We start from the raw sequence: 10,553 nt of genomic DNA, 5'->3' as shown, positions 1-10,553 counted from the left end.
GTATCAAAGGCAGATTGATGTATTGGAAAGTGAATCTGGTGGAAAAAAAAATCCCCAGAAAGAAGAAATGACAGTAGTCACATAAGATAATTTACATAAACTTAAGATGAAAACCTTCTGTCTACAGATTTGACAGATGAGTGAACAGTGATAGTGTACAGCCACTGACAAATGTCAGCCTGAAGACAGCACCGACAGAGTCCACGACTGCAGACTGCAACCGAAGCTTCTTGTTTTAATCAAGAAGAATCCTAGATTTTAACTGCACAGATGAGTTACCATTAACTTGAATCTAGTCTCAGAAATTCCATTCTTACACCTCAAAATCTATTTTCAACAAAAATCCTATATCTTCGACACCATATCCATGTTTTTTTCTACCTCTTGTTACATTTCTACCTCCCTCTCCTATCCTCCCCAAAAGTATTCAGCTGGAGAAGTAAAATAGAAGCTGCTGGTTTCTGCAAAGTTATGAGGATGAATATACCATTTTGAGAATGTGAGGAGGAGCCCCAAAGCACTCTGATGAGCTGTTTTGGGGGCAGAAAAGCCTTTCCTTGCCTGTTGCATTTTGCAAAATAGCATGATTTAGTACAAAAACTTGCACTCTGATGTCAGACAGACCTGGAATAGAATTCTGATTTTCAATACCTCCTCTTTGAGTCTTAGCTTGTTCACTCATTAAATAGAGATGTAAAGATTTTCTTCTTCGGGTTTTTATGGACAATAAAGTAGCTGAGACAGTAAATGTAATGGAAAAGTTAAACAAACAAACAAACAAAAAAACTGTCTATAATGAAAATAGTGGTACTTATACCTATTTGAGCTCCCTTCTTTTAAAACAGCTTAGGAGATCACACAGGTGAGCATCTTAATTCTAAGTGACCTGATTGGGCAGGGTTGACTACTCTGGGATGTTGCTCTGGGTCCTTAACACTCAAGAATTTACTTATAGGGTTGCTTAGATCCTTCTGGGCTTCCCTTGTGGCTCAGCTAGTAAAAAATCTGTCTGCAGTGTGGGAGACCTGGGTTCAATCCCTGGGTTGGGAAGATCCCCTGGAGAAGGGAAAGGCTACCCACTCCAGTATTCTGGCCTGGAGAATTCCATGGACTGTATAGTTCATGGGGTCACAGAGTTGGACACACCTAAGCAACTTTCACTTAGATCCTTCTACCAATGGTGTATAAAGCAACCCATTGCCTCAAAGCAATGGGAAAGTTTAGAGAGATTAAAGATGGAAGGCTAAATGCTTAGGTGGGTAAAAAAAACAGAGCAAATAATGTTCTTGAACCACGAAAAGTAAAGGCTGGTTACTACTGAGGCTAGCCTTCCAGTGCCCCTGGGTTATTATGTAAAGTAGACCACTCAACCTTGCTCTTGGTGGCACTCTGAAAAATGTTAACCCTGCCCTGGTGCACCTGGGGACCCACACCCTACTGACCAAAACAGGCGTGGGAGGAGCAGGGTTTAAAGAGATTAATAGTAGAGATGTTAGTCGCTCAGTCGTGTCCGACTCTTTTGCGACTCCACAGACTGTACCCTTCCAGGGTCCTCTATCCATGGGATTCTCCAGGCATGAATACTGGAGTGGGTTGCCAAACCCAGAAGCAAAAAATCAGAGAGAGGAGAGAAAAACAGGAGGAGAACACAATAGAGTGGGTGGGATGGTAGTCTTTGCAGCTCTGAGCCGGCCTAAGCCACGAGGAGAATCTGACCCCAGAGCTATCAGAAGTCACTGGTTGGTGCTCGCAGTTTAAATGTAGTTTTCACTAGTTGTAGCAACTGGAGTAGAAACTAGAGTCACTGGCACCTTTGCTGAGGTGTGATTAGCATACCTGTAGGCCCATGTCAAGGACTGAGTCAGCAGCCACAGCTCAACACGGCCTGAAAGTTCTCTGCCATTGAAAAGAGTAATCTAAATCAAAAGCAAAAATACTTGTTTTGGGGTGACAAAATCTCCCATCTGTAAGGGGGAAAAAAATCAACTCTTGGTGGTTGTGAGAATGAGGAGGTCTCAAAAGTGATAGCTCTGAGACAGAAAATGGAAGTTTGCACTAAATTAAGTAGCTCAGTGTAAAAGGTGGGTGGGTGGGTGGTAGGAGGCAGTTCTGTGAGGAAGCAGTAAAAGTGAGTATTCAAGTCAGGGTAAAATCGCTGAAGTGAGAGACAGAGCTTCAGGGCTGACTGACCTGCAGGGGGTTTTGTGTGCCTGTGAACAGAAAACACCACACACTGGAGGACCATGAAGTGCTCCAGCCCTGCTGGCATAGCCAGACCACCTCAGACAACACACGCCACAAAATCCAATTGCACCTCGGTCCCACCAAGGGGAAGTCCAGCTCTCCTGCCTCTCAGTGGAGAAGTGTAATGTATCCTCGGCCCTTGGATCCAGGTTAAATAAGACGAAAAACTGTTGAGTGGGAATTAGTCATTGCCTAATCATCTCTGGAGATCTTTACAAAAGATCTCAGGCTATATTTTTATTTGCCACTAAACAGTTTAGCTCATTCATACCTGAAGCCTGAGGAACATGCTATGTCATTTCTTATCTTTCTCTAGACTAGACTAGACTAGATTTTCAGAGCTGTGGGTGCACTTTTCCATAGGCTGTTAAAGAGGAAAAAATGGGGCTAGCAGCTAGGCTGCCAAAGCAGAAAGTTGCTTTTTCTCAGATGTTACAAGAAACACTTAATGGTATTGCCATAAAAGATTACTCGAGGCCACAGCTTTTACAGCAGGATGACTAATTGGAGACAGCCTGTGATGTAAATTAAAGCCGCCATCTCAAGCATGTTAAAATGCTTGCAGCTGGTCAATCAGGATGTTATGCAAAAATAAATGGGAAGGAAGCAGTTTTTGCTACCATTCCATTTTGATTAGATTTTGATGTTGACAGTGTCGAGTTGGATATGTGTACTTATATTTTGAAATTTTGAACTTCCTGCAGCTCACTGAAAATAAATTCCCTTTTCTCTTTTTTTTCTCCCCTGTAATCTTAATACCATTTGTATTATATGACAACACTGCCTCTAGCTACAAATAGAGTTACAGTTTGCTTTTGAGCTTGTGACATTGCCAGTCTAGAATTTAAAATTTTTTCAACTCTAAATTTCATGATAAATCTTTTTCTGTGAGTAGTGTTTTCCTAGTAAATTGTTGATAGAAGGTTTTAAACTCTTACAGCTTATTAGTCCACAGCAATTCTAGTTATTTATAAAGGTATTGAAAGCCTTTTATGGATCTTATACTAGGTTCACTTAGAAGGTGCAATCTTCAGAGTTAGTTTCCTTCTCCTTAGAGGATTTCTGATATGTTTTCTTGCACAGAAATATGGACTAATAGCTCTTCTTTCACAGTTTATGAAACTTGGAAGATTTGAAAGTCAAACATAAGGAGCAGAGAAATTGTTCCAAAAGTAAGGCTGGAGATGGGGCAGCAAAGAGTACCTGAGTCATGCCGGAGAAAGGAAATGAAAGGGACAACAGGCAACACCGAACAAAGGCAGAAGAGACACCAGGATGGTGAAGGTCAAAGGGCTGGAAGGTTAGAGGTGATACTTCTGCATGAAAGGACCGAGGAAGAACAGTGAACTTTCACAGAGTCGCTCAAAATTGAGGTCTGTGGTTCTGACTTCAGAACTACCCCCAGACCTCATCATTACTCAGAGACTGCAAAAGAGGTCTGGGCTAGATTCAGGTTGGAGACAAACATCACACACACACACCCATATACAAACAGAAGCAGAATATAACACACTTCTAAGGTGTTGTGGATGATTTCTTTCTAGGAAGGGACTCTGGAATTAATTAGAAGCGTTGAGAGGTTTGTTCCCAGGCCAAGGAGAGGACTGTCCCCCAAATTTTCAAACCAGAAATGAACTTTAGGATCCCAGCTTTTAATATATTCTTTGGATTGTTTTAATACATGGATGTGTAAAATGAATTTAATTTAATCCAAAAGAATAGATTAGATAGCCTGATTTATTCTACTTGAAATAAAAATACATTTTACCAATTATCCACATCTTTGTGAAGCAAATACCTTCAAAATCTTAGTTGAGCTTCTCAGAGTACATAAACTTTCTTAGAGATTAGCCACATTTCCTGATAATATCAGGGCGCCTATAGATTTTTTTTAATGTAGAGGTTCTGATATTCTCAGTACCGTAAATTCCAAATTATTTCATTGTATTCCTCTGATATAGTGTAGGGAAATGTTATAATTATCTCAAAAAAAAAAATAGAAGTAAATATGAACAAATGGAGTTCTGGAGTTATTTCCAAGAGAACATTAACTGCCTGATGTTTAAGTGCTTTACATTTCATGAGTTTATGATTTAAAATTTGAAGCACATTTAAAGTAGCAAAAAGAGTTCAGTGTACTTTCACCTTATCAACGGAGTTATCGGGCTTCTGCTGCCTCTGTTCCACCTATCCCTGATTTTCCCTTTTTGGAAGTATTTGGAAGCAAAATCCAACTGTTGAGAACTCAGTTCATACACCTTCTTTGGTGCAAAGTTTTGAAAATATGGGCATTTTCTTTGCATAGTCACAATACCATTATTACACCCAATAATAGTGAAATTTTCCCCTTTACCTCATAACCAAACCACAATCAAATTTGCCAGTTATCTCAAAAAATGTATATTTTTACAGTTGGTTAGTTTAAATAAGATCCCCAAATATCCTTTATTGCTTGTAATTACCATGTCCTGTAAGTCTTTTATGGTCTATGCAGTAATTCCTCTCCATTTTCCCCCTTCAAGCTACCAACTTGTTGAAAAAGCTAGACCAGTTATTCTGTAGAGATATTTATTTTTAAAGGGTAATGTTTAAAGGTTAAATAGTAATGTGGGGGCGGGGAGGAGCACCAACAGGGAGAGGATATATGTACACCTACAGCTGATTCACTTCGACCTACAGTAAAAACTAAAACAACACTGTAAAGCAATTAAACCCCAATTTAAAAAATAGTAATAGAGTGTCACCTAAAATACTTGGTGCCTCACTAAATAAATAACTGAAGCCCTGGGACTTCCCTAGCAGTCCCGTGGTTAGGACTTGGCACTTCCACTGGCAGGGCCTGGGTTCAATCCCTGGTCAGGGAACTAAGATCATGCAAGCCATGCAGCACAGCCAAAAAAAACATAAAAAATAGTGATAATTGAAGCCCTAACGGATATTATTATCTCACTTGAAATTAACCCTTAGAGTATTTATTTCACTCCAATTTGCAAATCAAATCAAATAGGTCCATTTTGAATTTGCCAAATTTATCTCCACTTCCCACTCACAATTAGATTTTCCCTTTGAGAGAGCTATGTAAATTTAAAAATAAATGATACTTTATTATTATCTTGAGGTTTTGGAAAATGTTCCTATCTTGGTGGACTGGCAGATGAACAATGAGTGTACTAGCCCCTAATCCATGTTTTTGTTCTTGTTGCTCACTCAGTTGTGTCCAACTCTTTGCACCCTATGGACTGCAGCACACCAGGCTTCCCTGTCTTTCACAATCTCCCTGTCTTCACAAGTTTGCTCAAACTCATGTCCATTGAGTCGGTGACGCCATCCAACCATCTCATCCTCTGTCATCCCCTTCTCCTCCTGCCTTCAATCTTTCCCAGCATCAGGGTCTTTTCCAATGAGTCAGTTCTCTGTATCAGGTGGCCAAAGTATTGGAGCTTCAGCTTCAGCATCAGTCTTTCCAATGAATATTTAGGGTTGCTTTCCTTTAGGATATACCGGTTTGATCTCCTTGTTGTCCAAGGGACTCTGAAGAGTCTTCTCCAGCACCACAGTTTGAAAGCATCAGTTCTTCATTGCTCAGCCTTCTTTATGGTCCAACTCTCACATCCATACATGACTACTGGAAAAACCATAGCTTTGACTAGATGGAACTTTGTCAGTAAAGTGATGTCTCTGCTTTTTATTATGCTAAGTTTGTCATAGCTTTTCTTCCAAGGAGCAACTGTCTTTTAATTTCATGGCTGCAGTCACCATCCACAGTGGTTTTGGAGCCCAAGAAATTAAAGTCTGTCACTGTTTCCATTTTTTCCTCATCTGTTTGCCATGAAGTGATGGACTGGATGCCATGATCTTCATTTTTTGAATGTTGAGTTTTAAGCCAGCTTTTTCACTCTCCACTTTAACCTTCATCAAGAGGCTCTTTAGTTCCTCTTTGCTTTCTGCCATTAGAGTGGTGTTATCTGAGGTTATTGATATTCTCCCAGCTATCTTGATTCCAGCTTGAGCTTCATCTAGTACAGCATTTTGCATGATGTACTCTGCATATGAGTTAAATAAGCAGGGTGACAATATACAGCTTTGACGTACTCCTTTCCCAGTTTTGAACCACTCCATTGTTCCATGTCTGGTCCTAACTATTGCTTCTTGACCTGTATACAGGTTTCTCAGGAGGCATGTAAGGTGGTCTGGTCTGGCATCCCCATTTTTTAAAGAATTTTCCAGTTTTTTGTGATCCATACAGTCAAAGGCTTTAGTGTAGTCAATGAAGCAGAAGTAGATTTTTTTCCTGGAATTCACTTGCTTTTTCTATGCTCCAACAGATATTGACAATTTGATCTCTGGTTCCTTTGCCTTTTCTAAATCCAGCTTGTGCATCTGGAAGTTCTTGGTTCACATACTGTTGAATCATTGTTTTTACTTTATTATTATTATTGCTCTTAACAATAGCTCTCTTCACAGATATAGAAAACAAACTTATGGTTACCAAAGGAGAGGGGGCAGGGGTAAATTAGTAGTTTGTGATTAACATATACACACTACTATGTATAAAATGGATAAATAACAAGGACATAGGTATGTCCTTGCATCAGTATGCTCAGGGCACTTCACTCAGTTTCTTGTAATAACCTATAATGGTAAATAATCTGAAAAATATATATATATATAATTGAATCACTTTGCTATACACCTGAAAGTACCACAACATTGTAAATTAACTATCAGTTCAGTTCAGTTGCTCAGTCGTGTCTGACTCTTTGCGACCCCATGAATCGCAGCACGCCAGGCCTCCCTGTCCATCACCAACTCCCGGAGTGCACTCAAACGCACGTCCGTTGAGTCAATGATGCCATCCAGCCATCTCATCCTCTGTCGTCCCCTTCTCCTCCTGTCCCCAATCCCTCCCAGCATCAGAGTCTTTTCCAATGAGTCAACTCTTTGCATGAGGTGGCCAAAGTACTGGAGTCTCAGCTTTAGCATCATTCCTTCCAAAGAAATCCCAGGGCTGATCTCCTTCAGAATGGACTGGTTGGATCTCCTTGCAGTCCAAGGGACTCTCAAGAGTCTTCTCCAACACCACAGTTCAAAAGCATCAATTCCTTGGCTCTCAGCCTTCTTCACAGTCCAACTCTCACATCCATACATGACCACTGGAAAAACCATAGCCTTGACTAGACGGACCTTTGTTGGCAAAGTAATGTCTCTGCTTTTGAATATGCTATCTAGGTTGGTCATAACTTCCCTTCCAAGGAGTAAGCGTCTTTTAATTTCATGGCTGCAGTCACCATCTGCAGTGATTTTGGAGCACCAAAAAATAAAGTCTGACACTATTTCCACTGTTTCCCCATCTATTTCCCATGACGTGATGGGACCAGATGCCATGATCTTCGTTTTCTGAATGTTGAGCTTTAAGCCAACTTTTTCACTCTCCTCTTTCACTTTCATCAAGAGGCTTTTTAGTTTCTCTTCACTTTCTGCCATAAGGGTGGTGTCATCTGCATATCTGAGGTTATTGATATTTCTCCCAGCAATCTTGATTCCAGCTTGTGCTTCTTCCAGCCCAGTGTTTCTCATGATGTACTCTGCATATAAGTTAAATAAGCAGGGTGACAATATACAGCCTTGATGTACTCCTTTTCCTATTTGGAACCAGTCTGTTGTTCCATGTCCAGTTCTAACTGTTGCTTCCTGACCTGCATACAAATTTCTCAAGAGGCAGGTCAGGTGGTCTGGTATTCCCATCTCTTTCAGAATTTTCCACAGTTAATTGTGATCCACACAGTCAAAGGCTTTGGCATGGTCAATAAAGTAGAAATAGATTTTTCTGGAACTCTCTTGCTTTTTCCATGATCCAGTGGATGTTGCCCATTTGATGTCTGGTTCCTCTGCCTTTTCTAAAACCAGCTTGAACATATGGAAGTTCACGGTTCACATATTGCTGAAGCCTGGCTTGGAGAATTTTGAGCATTACTTTACTAGCATGTGAGATGAGTGCAATTGTGCGGTAATTTGAGCATTCTTTGGCATTGCCTTTCTTTGGGATTGGAATGAAAACTGAACTTTTCCAGTCCTGTGGCCACTGCTGAGTTTTCCAGATTTGCTGGCATATTGAGTGCAGCACTTTCACAGCATCATCTTTCAGGATTTGGAATAGCTCAACTGGAATTCTATCACCTCCACTAGCTTTGTTCGTAGTGATGCTTTCTAAGGCCCACTTGACTTCACATTCCAGGATGTCTGGCTCTAAGTCAGTGATCACACCATCGTGATTATCTGGGTCGTGAAGATCTTTTTTGTACAGTTGTTCTGTATATTCTTGTGATCTCTTCTTTATATCTTCTGCTTCTGTTGGGTCCATACCATTTCTGTCCTTTATTGTGCCCATCTTTGCATGAAATTTTCCCTTGGTATCTCTAATTTTCTTGAAGAGATCTCTAGTCTTTGCCATTCTGTTGTTTTCCTCTATTTCTTTGCACTGATCGCTGAGGAAGGCTTTCTTATGTCTCCTTGCTATTCTTTTGAATTCTGCATTCAGATGCTTATATCTTTCCTTTTCGCCTTTGCTTTTCCCTTCTCTTCTTTTCACAGCTATTTTTAAGCCCTCCCCAGACAGCCATTTTGCTTTTTTGCATTTTTTTTTCCATGGGGATGGTCTTGATCCCTGTCTCCTGTACAATGTCACAAACCTCCATCCATAGTTCATCAGGCACTCTATCAGATCTAGTTCCTTAAATCTATTTCTCAGTTCCACTGTATAATCATAAGGCATTTGATTTAGGTCATATCTGAATGGTCTAGTGGTTTTCCTTACTTTCTTCAATTTAAGTCTGAATCTGGCAATAAGGATTCATGAACTGAGCCACAGTCAGCTCCTGGTCTTGTTTTTGCTAACTGTATAGAACTTCTCTGTCTTTGGCTACAAAGAATATAATCAATCTGATTTTGGTGTTGACCATCTGGTGATGTCCATGTGTAGAGTCTTCTCTTGTGTTGTTGGAAGAGGGTGTTTGCTATGACCAGTGCAGTTTCTTGGCAAAACTCTATTAGTCTTGCCCTGCTTCATTCCGTATTCCGAGGCCAAATTTGCCTGTTACTCTAGGTGTTTCTTGACTTCCTACTTTTGCATTCCAGTCCCCTATAAGGAAAAGGACATCTTTTTTGGGTGTTCGTTCTAAAAGGTCTTGTAGGTCTTCATAGAACCATTCAACTTCAGCTTCTTCAGCGTTACTGGCTGAGGCATAGACTTGGATTACTGTGATATTGAATGGTTTGCCTTGGAAACGAACAGAGATCATTCTGTCTTTTTTGAGATTGCTATTAATTAACTATACTTCAATTAAAAAAAAAATCTCTAACCCAGAATAGATGTTAGGAATTTGCCAAACCCTTTTCAAATGTTGTCTCATTAAATCTGTAAAGGTGACGCTGTCATCCCCACTTTATTCAAAGGTTTCAACCCTGACTTGTGTGACTAAAAGCTCTTAAACACCTAACACTGCCTGCCTCCACGTGCTTTATTTTCCTTTGCTTATACTGCTTTACATATTATTCCATCAATGTTCCCTTTGCCGTGACTGAGTTGTTTTAGAGACTAAAATATTTCTTCTCCCCAGTCCTCTCTCCTCATGACTTTTACCTACCTGCTTTTTGACCAAGCTGACTTTGAGACCTTAGACAATGCCAACTCATCTAGTGAACAGTGATCTGTGTCACAATATTTCCAGCGTTTTAGACCATATGACATTCAATGTATTGATTTTTCCTGTCTCTGAACTGACGAATTTTGGCTTTTTATTTGACTGTCGCATCTTTTTTCTCCATTAGCTTATTTTCATTTGAGGCTTCACATGGAAGTTTTCTCAGGTGTGTCTTATCCAACAGAGAGATTATCTTTCAGATGCTTTTCAGTATTGTAGCTTCCCAAGTCCCAGTGAAAGATAAAGTAATATTTACATTAGGATGTCTTACCTGATATAATCTATGGAAAGTACTTTAAATATTTATTAATGCAATATACCCTACTATATTAAGTAATATTTCATGTTTAGTATCAGATATAGCTTGATATAAATTTAAAGTTGATATAAATCTGGATTCTGAAAACTTACTTTTACTCTGATGTTTTAGACATACCTCAACTGCTGTTTTCATGAGGCCACTTGCCTTCATGATTTTGAGGATATTACTCAGGGCTAGAATCATCAAACAAAACTTGGAGATGTTTGTCATCTTCCTATTTATGTTTCTGGGGCTTTGATTGCAACTTGTGTCAGGCTCAGTTAAATACCATGACCAAGAAGACATCA

Source organism: Bos taurus, chromosome 13, assembly GCF_002263795.3.
Source record: "Bos taurus isolate L1 Dominette 01449 registration number 42190680 breed Hereford chromosome 13, ARS-UCD2.0, whole genome shotgun sequence".
Lineage (NCBI taxonomy): Eukaryota > Metazoa > Chordata > Mammalia > Artiodactyla > Bovidae > Bos > Bos taurus.
This window is presented reverse-complemented; position numbering follows the sequence as displayed.